Source organism: Aulonocara stuartgranti (assembly GCF_965226115.1).
Source record: "Aulonocara stuartgranti genome assembly, chromosome: 12".
In the NCBI taxonomy this organism is placed as follows: Eukaryota; Metazoa; Chordata; class Actinopteri; order Cichliformes; family Cichlidae; genus Aulonocara; species Aulonocara stuartgranti.
Window position 1 is genome coordinate 10,564,452 of NC_138948.1, and position 15,453 is coordinate 10,579,904.

Below are 15,453 nucleotides of genomic sequence, written 5' to 3' on the forward strand. Positions count from 1 at the left end.
TTATCTATCTATAAACTTTTGGCCCTAGTCAAAAATAGTAAACAAGGAACAATTTTAGTCTGGTTCTCAGCCAAGGCAAATGGTTATATTATGATAACAGGCCTATTTCCTGCAGTTAAGATTTTTGTTTAACATTAAGCCCTATTCTCAGCCTGCAACTGGCAAGGAGCAGTGGCCCAGTTTCGACACTCTTAACCTCTGCCTCAGCCATCCAACCAGATGTGGGTTCCCTTAAGCAAATTATTAGCAGTTCCTAGTACACGCAGGTTCCTTACTAAGTGTTTCCAGCTCAGATTTGGCAGGACACAGAGGAGACATTCCAATGCTACAAGATCATATTTTCCCTTTAGCATAGCCACAGTAACTAATTATTTATTGTGAAAAAATGCATTTCTAAACTCAGCTAATGTGTTATGGTTTCTTATTATTTTTTGGATCAGAATAAAAAAAAAAGGTTTTTTTTCTCCCACATTGAAATAGTTTGGGAAAATAACGGTACAAAGTCTCCAAATGCTTGGAAAAAGGGCAAGAAGAGTGAGACTGTTCTATGATTAGTCACACATGTGTTTTCTTTTTTAAAGAAACATCTGATTAAAACACTCAGGTCCTATTCTGGTGCACGTTATCCTAGAGTCACTAACCTTGTAATGGTCACGATGAAGGTATTTCTTCTACATATTTAAAGTACAGTCTGCTCATATAATACATTTGTTCTCATATTCTTGTACTTGTTGCTTTATCACCAGAGACATGGTATAAAATTGTTACAATATTAAGAGATTTTTTTTTTTTTTTTTTTTTTTTTAGAGAAATCAGCTGTTAGTAGTACAGGTGCATACCCTAAACTTTGCAGTCTAATGTGCACTCTTACGGTTTAATAGAGTCTTTACTTTTTCAGTTACGTCAGGCTTGATGGTCTAAAAATGTATAGATCAGGACTCCAACTTAACTGTTTCTCAGTATAGTTTCCACCACCTTAACATTAACCCTTGCAAAATGTTTATTCTTATATCATAATGCCTGTTGTCGGTCTGTCCAGCCATCCTCTTCAGCTTTCTCTGATTCAGAGTCATGGTGGGACTGTCACAGGGCAAGAGACACAGTACACCCTGAAGACGTTCCTGGTCTGTTGCGGCTTAAAATAGTTGTTGAACTTAAAGCAGTAAACTAGTTTACTAGTAGGGAATAACCGTAGGACTTAGAACCCAGAGCATTCAAAGAGAAGTCTTTAAGGCTGTTACTTTACATCACTGATCGGGTCACTGTCAAGTTCAAAGAGGCTCATCACCTTGTTTGATGTTAAATTGATTACCGTGCATACTGCCTTAAGATCATCTCAGATCAATCATTTGAACTAACCTGTTACAACGACCTATTTCTTTCACTGTATAATCCTCATGTAGACAGATGCACAGTGTTTTCGCTGACTGAAAATCCCTCAGTCTGACAAGTAATCTTCAACAGTCCCTGATGTACTGTATCAAATGAACCACCTCTGTCTAAATCTGTCTGAGCCCTCCCCTTTTTTTACTGTGTCAATGCTGGCAGGGAGGGCAGCCGACAAATGCATAGCTAAGGAAATATTTACAGTAAGAGAACACTCACACATGGTGGTTCTGTCTCTCTTGCCTGAATTGATGTCGGTTGAAGGTGGTGGGTCTCCACAATGAACATAAACAATCAGATGGAGCAGAAGCCTGCCTGGTGCTAACGCCAAACCCTTCAACATATAAACAGACATCATTCAGCTTTGCGAGTAAGTGGTCATATAAAAGTGAAAGACGCCAGCATGTGGAAACTGGAAAGTTATGTTCTACGGTTGTGGTCTGTTTCAGCATGTTGGTTAGCAGCTCTAAAATGTAGTTGTGAAACATCAGGATATAGATTGCTCTAATTATGAGAAGTGAGCTGATAACTTTCACTATGTTCACTTGATCATAGCTAATGTTAGTTTCAATAACACAGCATTAAACTGTTCCATTCTGGTTGTTACTCACTTTGAGGTATTAGTCCCTATTAGAGATGGACCGATCCGATATTACGTATCGGTATCGGTCCGATACTGACCTAAATTACTGGATCGGATATCGGAGAAAAATAAAAAATGTAATCCGATCCATTAAATATCACGAAAGCACCTCACAAAACTTGCAACACGCCGTAACTCACCTCAGAAAGTTAGCACGTCGGAGCAGTATGCATCACGTGATAGAGCGGCTGTGGCATGCGGGACCTGTGGTGGTCTGGATAGCATTTGGAGCTTCGCTAGCAACCCGGCATTTCATCTCCGACAAAGTTATCCCCGAGAGAAGTAAAGCAAGTGTGTAAGTCCATCTCTGAATGTTTGTAAAGCATTCCTGCGTTAAGCTTAACGAGCGATATATGGAGCGACTGCCTCTTCTTGCTGCTACTTCAATCATGAAACTGCTTAATGATCAGCTGATCGGCTTTTCTGTCGCGAGTCCATCTCTCTGGTTTGTTTTTGGCCCACTTTGCACCAGAAAGAGGAAACCAGCGGCTAAACAACAGCAGCACGTTTAAGCTTGATCAGCTGTTGTTAGAATTTATTTATTATTACTTTCTACTCCAGGATCTTTTTCTACGTAGCTGACGGCTGGTAACTGTGCAGGGGCGGATCTAGCAAAGTTTAGCCAGGGGGGCCGATAGGGCATTAACAGGGAAAAGGGGGCACAAAGACATACTTTTCTTTCTTATTCTCATTTAAAATGTCTAGCTTTTAATAAATAATTATCCGAATCTTACACCGAAAGTTTTAATTTGATGTAAAATGAATAGAAGTCAATTACTGTATATAGTGACTATTAAGTCTAATATATATACCCTAGTAAGCTATAGTACTTTTTCCTTTGGGAAGGTACCATCTGTACAGTCTGCAATTTTGTTGAAGAAAGATGTTGAATCTATTTAATATTTCTTGAAAAATAATTGATTTCTGTGCATTTTTTTTTCACACTGCATCAAATTAAGGTTGATTACGTTGATTAAGCATCATGAGGTGGAGCGTGAGGGGTGGTTCCCTATTTTTTATTTATTTATTTTTGTTGTTGCTGGGAGTTGGAACCCTATTAGTTAGGTTGCTTAATATTTACGCTAAGTACTCTTTAAAATACCAGAATAGGGAGGATGGTGTAGGTTTAAGTTTATTAGATTGATCAGTATTGCTGAACTATAAATATTTTTTTTTTGCATACAGGTATAACAGAATAGCTTTAGTGTAGTTGTTGTTTTAAACTTGAGTATGAACTTATACAAAATGCAGCAAGATATTTTTAAAAAAACAGTTTTATTGATTAAAACACACTATATCGGATTCATATCGGTATCGGCAGATATCCAAATTTATGATATCGGTATCGGTATCGGACATAAAAAAGTGGTATCGTGCCATCTCTAGTCCCTATTATTGAATAAACTATATATGAGTGGTCTAAGTGGGTTATATGGTGTGTGTGTGTGTACATATGTGTGTATATATATATTTTTTTCTTTCTTTTTTTTTTTTTGTTCAATGAAAATGATAACCAGCCCATATTTCCCTCCTATTTCTTGATGTGAAGAGTAGTCATGTTCAGACCATGTAAGGAGCATCTTCAGGATGATGTTCAGGACTACATCTCTGTTTTTTACAAAAATAATTTCACAACTGTTTTATTGCTCTGGTAACTAAATATACAACATGATGCATTTTGGAGATATGTCAAATCTTTTACTGTGGTTGGCTGTGAGGTATTTCTTCTGTTTAACATTATAGATAAAGATGCTCTTGCTATGTTTTGGGCAGCAAACACCCCCCAAAACTTAAAACTCCCTTTCTTATTGCACTCTTAGAGAGGACTTCCTGTGGGGACTCCTTGAGGGATGTTTTGGTCTTGGTCTTGACTCTTTAGATGACCCCAAACCCAAAAACCTCAGCACTCATTCTTCTGGCTCATGAAATATGTTTTGGACTGAAACCGCTCCCTAACAGATCATTAATACAACACTGTGTCTGTGCTGCCAGCATTCACTTATAGATATTGTCTTTTACAGGAACACAGCACAGAGTTAACATAATCACTGTACAGGAGGGCTAGTTCAGCTTGTTCTGCTTAAACAAGATGAAATGTTTACTCTTTTCACGTTGCGCTTTTAATTTTCCAGTCAGACGCTGTTTGCATAAAGTGGTATCAAGCTATAGAAATTGTCTGTTTAGTGCAATTTCTCGGTTTCAAGTTTTCAAATTTGCACAACTCTCAACTCCTATCTACATATTTCACTAGCTGCAGACAGACTCCCTGTGCAGTCAGTCACTTGGCTCCTGCTCCCTGCCCTCGTTTGTTCTGAGAACAGAGTGAAAGCGCAAAGATAGATTTTCATTGTCAGGTTGTATTTACATTTAAAATTGTTCTGAGCAGTGCTTGTCTCAGAGGCTGCCAGGAGTGTATACTCTTTAATCCAGACACACCAGATAAATTGCAGGCAGTCTGGACAACCACCCTGAGCATTTTCTAGCAGGATCAAAATGACATCTATCAAATGGACAGCGCAGGCCTGGATAATAAAGGCTTGTTTATGTTCCCTCCTGTAAAAGAAGAAGTCACTTCAGTGTTACAGGAAAAGGTCAGAAAATAAATGACCAGTAAAAGAGAGAGATCATCACAACAAAGGTTTTCTGTAGAAACTAAAGAATTAGTGATATGGTGAATTAGGGGCAAGTTTAGCCAGTTTACTGTGGAAAAATGTCTTTTTTCTTATCAAGATCAAGCTATATTATATCCCTTTCCTACAAGACTACTCGAAGAAGTTCTATCATTTGTTAATGCTTCAATATTACCTAGAGTCGATCTATTTCTGTTAATGGGCTACACACAGGCCTTTAAGGTGACAGTGATTGAACGATCACTCAAAAAGTCATCGCGTGACCCAGCATTCTTGACTAATTATAGGCCAATCTCCAACCTTTCTTTTAGATCAGAAATTCTTGAAATAATAGTTGTCAAATAGGTAACTGACCATCAGCAGAGGAATGGTTTATTTGAAGAGTTTCAGTCGGGTTTCCAAATTCAACACAGTATAGAAACATCTTTAGTGAAAGTTACAACTGATCCTCATATGGCCTCCAACATTGGACTCATCTCTGTGTCCTGCTAGACCTCAGTGCAGTGCAGATGATATACAGCTCTATTTATCTGTCCATGAAGCCAGAAAGCACACACCAATTTGTTAAAGTGCAGTGTTAAAAACACAAAGATCTGGATCATAATTTCCAAGTACAATAATCATATTGTACTAAAAACCCGAAAAACTGCCTGAAAAGCCGTCTGGTGATCCAAATTCTACAATAAGAGTGCTGAATGGGTCAGAAATACAAAGCATATTTATCACGTATTGGCTTCTCTTCATTGGCTCCCTCTTAAAGCCAGAATTGAATTAAAAATTCCTTTTCCTCACATAGGAGGTGTTGAATAATCAGATCCCATCTTATCTTAAAGACCTCCCTGCTGGTTTACATGTGGTTTCTAGGCTATTTAGCTTCTTCAGTTCTGAACTGAAGAAGCTTAGACTATGATGACCTGGGTGACTGAGAACCTTCACAGACATGATGCCCAGAGTTTTTCTTTTTTCACCTTTTTTAACTCACTCTGTGTTTATACACCATTCTGCATTTTCTTCCAAAGTGTTTTTTCCCCTGTCTCCCTCGCCTCACCTCCAGCTGGTCACAGCAGATGGCTGCCAATCCATCAGCTTGTTTTGACAGAGATTTCTTCCTTTTAACAGGGAGTTTTTCTTCCCCACTGTTGCCAAGTGCTTGCTCTTAGGGGGTCATCTGATTTTTGGGGTGTTCTCTCTAATACGGTAGTTACCCTACAAAATAAAGTGCCTTGAGGTGACTGTTGTTGTGTTTTGGCACTACATAAGTAAAATGTATTTGAATTTAATTATACAGTCACTTGGTTTGCAGAGATTTCTGTGCATTTATCTGAAGAAACTAATCTTATGTTCACATCTTTTAGATAATATTTAGAAAGGTTCAGGGATTTGTACATGGATGAAAACTGCTTTAGATCAACAATTTTATAGCCCACTCACCATGTTTCAGATGTTTAATAATTGCTGTTACTCTGATGAAGCCGAACATTATGTTTCTAACAATGAGATTTAAGGAAGCCAGATAGATAACTCTAACCTCGATACATAAGTCAGACTGTTGCTTTATATAGATACGAACTAGCATCCCTCTTGTCTTTTAAAGATTACACTAAAGTGAAGACAAATTGTTATACAGTTATTTCTATCAAAGAGTTATTTTAGACATGGACATGGGGAACAGTGATAGCATTATCAGCAATGGCTTCGATTAACAGACCAGACCCCCTCTGGTTATCAGAATCAGAATCAGAATCAGAATACTTTATTGATCCCTGGGGGAAATTATTTTTTGTTACAGTGCTCCATTTTAAACCAACATTAAGACAAGACAGACAATACGCTAACTAAGAATAGTACAATATATACATATATATACATACATACATACATAAGTCACTTATAAATAAATATTTGGAAAAGAAACATGTGTAGTTGTAGCAGCAAACAGTGTGTTAAGTGGATGCGTTGTACAGGGAGATGGCCACAGGCAGGAATGATTTCCTGTGTCGTTCAGTGGTGCTTTTCGGTAATCTCAGTCTCTCACTGAACGAGCTCCTGTGACTGACCAACATGTCATGGAGTGGGTGGGAGGTGTTATCCAACATTGTCTTTATCTTGGACAGCATCCGCCTCTCCGACACCACCTTGAGGGAGTCCAGCTCCATCCCCACAACATTGCTGGCCTTACGGATCAGTTTATTAAGTCTGTTGGCATCTGCGACCCTCAGCCTGCTCCCCCAGCATGCAACAGCATAGAGGATCGCACTGGCCACCACAGACTCATAGAAAAGTTAATGTTAATGTTGAGTGTTACTCAACATTCCAGCTGTCTAACAAAAGAACAGAGCTTATTTTTTTTAAATCTTTAGGTAGATTTAGTAATACAGTTTCTAAATCTAGTGTATTGTTTGAATTATTATAGATAAATTGTCTTCTGTGAATTGCATTGGTTTGTTTCAAAGTTTATCAACTGTGGGTTTATCTACAGAAGATGATGGTATTCTGGACTTTGTACAAAATGTTGTACGTCTTTATTCCACCAAATTTTTGCATATGGCAAATTCATGACTTTGTTCCTTTGTCTTTATTGTTTTATGCTGCTTTAAGCTAGTTTTGAAAATACAGTCTAGCATAAAAAAAAAACTAGAAACAAGAACAACGGAATAATCAAACTATACGATAATTAAACTTTTTTGCCAACAAAAGTGTGTGCAGAAAGACACAAATGGCACTAGCTAATAATAACAATATGACAATATAACATCAGAAATTGAATTTATAATAGTTCAAGCAGTTTTAATATAATTATGTCAATATATCTATATATATGTCTATAATCTGTAGGTTTGTTTAAAGTCACAAGAAAAACTCTTGAAAGTGTTTGTGGTTGTATTGTATTCTGTGCCAGTTTTCTGTCTGCAGCAAAATCTGTCCTCGCAGTCAACCCTAAAGCAGCACTGACAGAAAGCCACACTGCATAACCATTCTTTCAATAACGAATAAAATTGAAGTAGAGATAGAGGGGAAACACCTTGAAAAAGACAAAGTCACCAACTGGGTTTGGAAATGATTTGTTGAATCCTTGATAACTTTTATTTTACTGTAGGCTAGAGAGTGCAGACGTATAATCTCACACCTCCTGATAGCGTCCAATTTACTGGTCTTAGATTGATTGTTTTTGTTGGTGTCATTCATGAAATTGGCAAGCAGCTTTATTTTCATGCGGCTTGTGTACCCAGAATGATCATATGGACAATAAAAGTACAGGAAATACTGCAGTACTAAAATTGTTTAGTACAATTTTGTAACATTCAAATGTATTTATTTGGCTGCTTTATACCTAAACCCCCAAAAGGTAAAATATACTTGATGTAGATTTTAAAAAATTATTTCAAGGTACATTCTTGATTATTTGACAAGACAAGGTTGCATAAGATACTGTTATAGTCCCATGCTGCTCACAAAAATACGATACAAAAGTAAAAATGGATAAATGGAATCAATAGAAGAATATAATACCAAATTTCTCTCCTTATCTGTCTTTCTCATAGCTGTTTTCTATCCATATTGAAGGGTAACCTGAATGTAAAAGAGTTAAGAAAACTTAACGAGGCCTCTGAAATTTATTCAGCTGTGTTGTACCGACTTAGGTTCAGAAGTTTAATCATAATGTTATCTTAAATTAATCATATTATATATTATTATTCAGATCTAATTCTTTACTGGAGTTGAATCTACTGTTTGAATTTTTTTGAGATTACTGCCACATATTAAAATTGTTGTATGTATGTATGTGTATGCTGCTCAAAAAATTAAAAGAACACTTAGAAAAACACATCAGATCTAAATGTGAAACAAAATTGTGTTGAGTATCTACACTGATATGGACTCTGTAATGGGCTAGGAATTAACCTCTGGCGGAAACTAAGCTAGCTCGGGCTGTCCAGGGCATGCAAAAGGGTACACTGTTGACTAAGGCTGATGTTGAAACCTGGCCGCTCTTCTCCCGGGACAAGGTGTGGGTGCAGGGACAGACAGGACACAAGGTGCTCCCAACTGACGAACTGGTATGGGTGCAGGAGTTTGTTGGGTCAGCTGCCCTCACCTGGGGAACTGGTGTAGGTGCAAGGAAAGGCCAGATCACAGTTGTTCCCACCCAAATTAATAGGCAGGAGAAGGCTGGACCCTAGCCGGCCTGGGAGCAGGAACAGGCGGAAAAGTTGGCTCAGCATTCGCCATAGATAGATACAGGCTGACAGACATGCACAGAGTCTATGCCAACAAACTGGGGGTCTATGCCAGTCTGGGCAGATTTAACCCTCTGGGGTCAACTGACGCACCAATTTAAAAAGGCAATTAAAAGCCAATTTAAGATGACATAGCAACAAGATGTAGCCACCCCGAGTTTCCATTTAAGCTTGTGTTGAAAGTGTGGATTTCAAACTATATATCAGTTTTTAAATTTTGCTCATAGGCCACATAAAACCAGAGTGTCATGGGCTGGGTGAGTCTGTGTTTTTCCAAAGTGCCTGGGGCTCCTCCTGTGGGTGGAGTCATCATCACTCCTCCCAGGGCTTCCACCTGGAGCTGATTAGAGCAGCAGTACTTAATACCAGCACGCATAACTAACCCTCGCCAGAACGTCTGGAAACCTATTTCACGGAAATACTCTCTCCATCTTACCATAACTTCTCCAACCTGGACGCTGGTCACTTTTGCTCCATCAAAGCCAGTAATTTCTTATTGAATGAAATCCATCGGCACCTGCCTGCCCTCCTGCTTTACTGCTTGGAACCGCAGGATCAATCCTCACTGTACTCACCTAGACCACAATCACTCGCCTTCCCCTCCAGCTCACTCCACCTACAAATAATGCCCCTAGTCTGCCGACCCTCGAGCCACAGTTTCCCTGCCAAGCCCAGCCAGTTTTAAGTTCATGTTGCCAGCCTTCTTGGTCTAGAGTTTCAAAGCTCATGTTTCATGTAGTCTAATGTGCAAATTCGTAGTTAACGTTCATAGCCTTAGCTCTTGGTTATTCTGTTTTTCACGGCATTTTTAATAACGTTTTCTGGAGTCTCAGCTCTGAGCCTTTGTTGTGAATCTGCTTTTGGGTCTGGGTTTCTCATTGCCGGCTACTCAGTCTTGACACAGAGTTATAATAAATAAAAATACAGACTATGTTTTTTCCTGAATACTATTGTCATGTTTACTGAGGGAAGAAATGGTAAAAACTGCATTTTCCAAGACCTAACACCCCAAATAAACACTCATTTCCTATTAGTGGAAAAATATTAGTGTCGAGCAATCCAAAACTTATATGGCAACATGTGACATTTGGTTGTTTAGGAAGAGGGGAAAGTTTTGGGAGTGACGGTGGCATGAGAGAGAGTGTGAGCAAGCGAGCGAAAGAAAGAGAGAGATGGCGAATACTGGAATACTGTTTGGAGTGTAGTTAGTGTGTTGTCTTGTGTAGTTAGTGTGTAGTGTAGTCATTTGTTTTGTTTTGTGTGTCAAAACAATGTGGCGACTGCTGAATGTCACAGGTGCTGCCAAAAAGCCACCAAAGGCAGACTGCAATGTAAATGCTGTCTCCAGGTAGAAAACAGGAGGAGTGATGCACCTCCTGTTTTCAGGCCTGCAGGTATCAGGCTTGTGATATGCTCCGGTGGCTTATAGTGGACAGAAACTGTTGTTTAGAGTGGCAAAAATAATTTGTGTGGCATCTTATTTGATGCAGAACCACCAAATTGTTCTGTAAATAGGCTTTTTTTTTTTTAAATAACCATTTAAAACTGAGACATTGGCTGCATTTTTAGTTAAATAGTTGCAAATAACTATAACAACGTTGTTTGCAAATCTTGTGCATAGGTTTTTAATTTATACAATTTATATTTGCATTTCAAGTTATGAAAATGATTTGTTAAACATGTTTGTGGTTTTTAACAATAAAAATGTAACTTTTTTCTACTCTGATGTTATGTTTTTTGTCTGATTTTAGATCAGGTGTGTTAATAACTGTAAATTCAGACATGCAAGGTTATGCTGAAAAGAATGACGCCAAACAAGGAAAGGTAAACAGTTTTTAAAGGTGAACTGTAGAGGTAAAATCAAAAGTACCGTATTCAAAAACAGCCAATTACATCCTGGACCCCAGGTGGTGAAACAGCTCTGGAATGGCTTGCTCAGCAGTGAACTCAGACCTTTTAGTTGTAACAACACCACCCTGTTTAGTCTTTAAACATCCTGGCTTAGCAGCAATTTTTTCCTGCTTGTCATTAAGGCAATGTCTGTGAGACATTGTTTTGTCTTTGGCAGGTGCAAATACATTAAACTGAGTTTTATCATTAGCAGGCTGCAGAAAACCGGATATTATTTCACCACTGATAAACTCTAAAAGGAAAAAAATCTCAGTTTCATAAACAGCTGGCTCAGACACACCACAAGCAGCCTTAAAGTCAGCTGGCTGAGAAGTTTCATTATGTGCCAGCTGGAAACCAGAAAACTCAGTCTTTAAACAGGTTGGATCAGGAACAGAAAGCTCAGTCTTACTCACTGGAGCAAATGTTTCAGTAGACCTGATGGTGACAGGTTCAGGTGGAGACGCTGACTTTGGGTATTGGCGAGGGTGGATGCTGACGGGAGCCTCACTTCCTCCTGGAAGAGGGAGCTTGCCGAGCTGGGGCAGCATATGCCTCCAACAAATTGTCTGGCTGTGTATGCTGAGGTGAGATCCCAGTACTCTGGATCAACATCCAGCAACATACAGCCTGGAGCCCGTTCTTCAGGGCCATGGTGCTGGCGGTGTCTGAGGAGATGAGCAGACAGACGAAGAGGCTGGAGAGGTTGGAGATTGAGCGGGGGGGAGGGGACTGAGACTGCCCTGAGACTGGAGGTGCTGGCGGGGGACAAGCAGCGGAGGATGAGGTTTGGCAGCTCCGAGGGCCACCTATGGCCAGACAAGTCCCGAAGTAGGGCGACTCATGCTCTGGCACATACCGAGATACCCACCTCCCTAACTCACCCAGGTAGGAGGCAATTGCTTGTTGCTAATACTTGGTTAAGTTTGCTGGGTCCATTGTGGCCGCAGTCTTCTGTCATGTAAAGTGCAGACTCACAGGCAAGATGGAAACTGAACTAATAAACAAAAACACAGCTTTATTGCTGGAATTACAGTTTACAAAACTAACATTTGGAATACACTAGTTTAAACCTAAACTAAGAGGCAGAACACACATACGGGAAATGAGTGAGATCACAACACCCAACGGATGTAGACGCAGAGAATATATACACAAGAAGGAATCATAGTTAACCGATGAGACAGGAGAAGCAAACCTGAACATGATTTACGCAGGACAAGTGACTATCAAAATAAACAGGAACATAGGATGACAAAGGATGCCACATTATTTGATGCAAATGAAAATTATCAACTTACAGAACGTTGAATTCAAAGATACCTAGAAAATCAATATAAAAAGTCCGAGGTGCAGTCTTGCAGCATTGGATGAACCAAAATATAATGTCCCAGAGGTGTTTTATTGGATTTAGGACAGACAGGTGCCATTGACTGGGGGCCAGTGAAAAATATCAATTCCTTCATCATCCAGTAACTGCCTACACTCTCTCGCAGCATGAGACCTGACATTGTTGTGCACTAGGAGGAACCCAGGACCAACTGCACCACTTTAGGGTCTGATAGTGGATCCAAGGTTTCATTCCAATCTTTAACAACAGTCAGGATGACGTTCCCTAGCCTGTAGAGGTCTGTATACCCCTCCATGGATATATGGAGGGGTACTCACTTACTCACCTTCCATATTCACTTGTCTGCTCACACTACCTCGGATCTGAGTTACCCTAGTGGCTGCCTCCCCAGTGCTCTTCCAACCATTTTCAAGTAAGGCCATTGTGTGAATCTCAAAATACAACTGTGATTCCATTGTGCTGCCATTCAGTCTTTTCAGTTCCTAGCACCCATCTCCTCTTCTTTTGGATCATGAATCCATGCGGCCAGTCTGACCCTGCTGAGACCTCCCTCTCACACAATTCCCTAGTGAAACTCTCTATTGTATTAATAAACTTTGTAAACTGTAAGTTGCTGTCTCCTGGGTCCTGCTTTAGAGTTCGCTTGGTGAACTCGCCTTTTAAGGCCATGGTAACTAGAAGAAGGCCCTTAGACCACCTTTATGAAGCCTGTTTCTGATTGTCAGAGACATTCACACCCCACTGGCCTGCTTGAGGTCATTTTGTAGGGCTTTGGCTGTACTCATCCTGCTCCTCTTTGCACAAAGGAGCAGATATCAGTCCTCCTAATGGACCTGTCCAGCTCTTCTAGAATAACTACCTTTCTCCTGGAATGTCTTCCATCCTCTTGAGACTGTGTTGGGGGAGAAGGGACATATGGCATTGGCACCATATTGACATATGCCACTGAAAGGGTTGGACTACTTGTGCAACCTTTGTAGGGTCCAGCTATTGCCTCAGGATACCAGTAGTGACACCAACTCTGGCCAAATACAAAACTGATTTAAATATTGCCTGTTTTGTCTTTATCCAGTAATTACGTGATTCATTTTGATTAGAACACACACATGCACACACACAAAGGCTGAACCTGACATGAGCAGTGAACAGAATCTTAAACAAAAGAAATTAAGTGATCAGTCAGGCTGTGCAGAAATAACGGTCAGTATACTAAAATAAATTAACATCTTTTTCTATTTCTTGATGTTCCATCATCATCATCATCATCATCAAAGAACACAGTTAATCTCCAATATTTTCCATGACTCCAGCTCTCATCTCTGGGGATCAATTGTTTTTCATTTGCTCCCATGGTCTAGAAAGGAATAACATTACATCTTAAACACTAACATGCCAAAAGGGGGCTTTTGATTTAATTAAAAATGTTAATTTAGGCTTTTTGTGCGTGACTGCATATCCATGACAGGCTTCATGTGGATTCCCTGCATGTGTCTAAGTGTTAAGATCCTACAGACCTCAGGAAAACCTTATTGTTCATCTTACTTCTTCTTCTCCTCTCCTGCTTTTTTTCTCTCTGACATTGTGAAGATACTGAACTACCTAGAACCACCTGAGACCTAACACACACTCACAGGTGGGAATAAGGTTTCACATTAAGTTGAAAGTGATTATTGTGTCTTGAAACAACCCTGTCTACACACTAGCATGTCAAATAAAGCTCAGAAGAGGGTGAAAAAAGCCAGCGTTGTAGCATTGCAGCGGATCCTATAGGCCACAGTAGCCTGGCTGCCCGCCTGCCGCTTGATGTTTAACAAGCTGGTCATTTAAACACCGCTAATAAAACATTTCCTGCTGAGAGGATAGGCTCTTCATAAACCTTCACTTCACAATGTCGAGCGTATGCTTCCCTTTGCAGCAGCCTCTCTCCCTTTCTCTCCCTCTGACCAGTGAACATTCAAGCAGGCACTTATGTAGGCGTCATGTTTTTAACTATAATTGGAGTGATAAAAGTGAAACAGCCACCACATTATAGCAGCTGTAACTCATGTCCAGCCTAGGGTAACATATAGAAACATTTACATGCTGTTTAGGGATTATTGCTATGCAAAGAAAGTATTCCAAATTTACATCATTAATGGAACATAACTATGGTAAAGTGAGCTGCGATATTAGATATAATAGACACCAATATTTGACTCAAAGGATTTCTTAATTTTGTGGAATACGCTTAATATCTTCCGGGCTAAAAGTTAGATGAGAAGATTAACAACATTTACACTAAGTAGTCACAACAGTAAAACCAGCTGCATCCCTAATCCTGATTTTGTGTGGGTCCACCTTGTGCTGCCAAAGCGAACTCTGACCAGTTGAAGCTCCACAAGACTCGCTGAAAGTCTCTTGTGGTTTCAAGGACCAAGATGTTGGCAGCGGTTTTTTTCTAAATGCATCCATTGATGCTCAATTGAATTCAATTTTGGAGAACCTGAAGTCCAAGTCAACACTGAACTCTTTTGTCATGCTCCTCAACCCGCTCCTAATAACTATTTGCACTGTGGCAAAGCACATAATCTAAACCCAAACCATGGTCTTTCCCTAAGCCTAACCAAGTTATTTTTGTGGCTTTGCCTAACCAGACCTTAACCATAACATTGTCATAGCATTAAAAAATGTGGGCAAGCAATGATGCTGCTTAGGTTACCAATAGTGAAACTTATATTCTGCTATTTGCATCTAGAGCAGCCTATAGAACTGCAGTGTACTAACCTTTGAAAACCGGTGCAGCGATTAGGGACTGTGACTCTCTATCTCAAACACTCTAGCACCATAAATTTCATTTACATTTAGAACAATACGCCTACGTTTCAGAAATTAGATATATTTACATTCCTTGGATCAATACAAGCTCAGTGTTGAATTTCATGAAAGTACAAAAATCTCTTAAATCTCTTAGTTTCTGTCTCTATTTGGTGTTTAGATTTGACACCAGCAAAGTTTTTTGCAGCAAGGTTGTCAAACAAGAAGTTGGCAGCAGTGCTTGCAGTGCTTTGATCTATCAAATTTGGTATATCTACTCAAGAGCTTATCATTGTCACTGCAATTAACATCTGCTTTACTAATTAACTACCTAACTGCCTGGTGCCGTCATCACTTCTTGCAGATGTGTATTTACTGTTGTAACCCATTGCTTTTGCCGTCTTTATTTAAGGCATATCTCATGCTGGCATCATGCTCCTATGAGTCGTAACAAAGAAAGAACAACTGACGTCATCGTTCCTTCTGGAGGACTTGCAATCAAGTATTGAACTGAAATTTTGA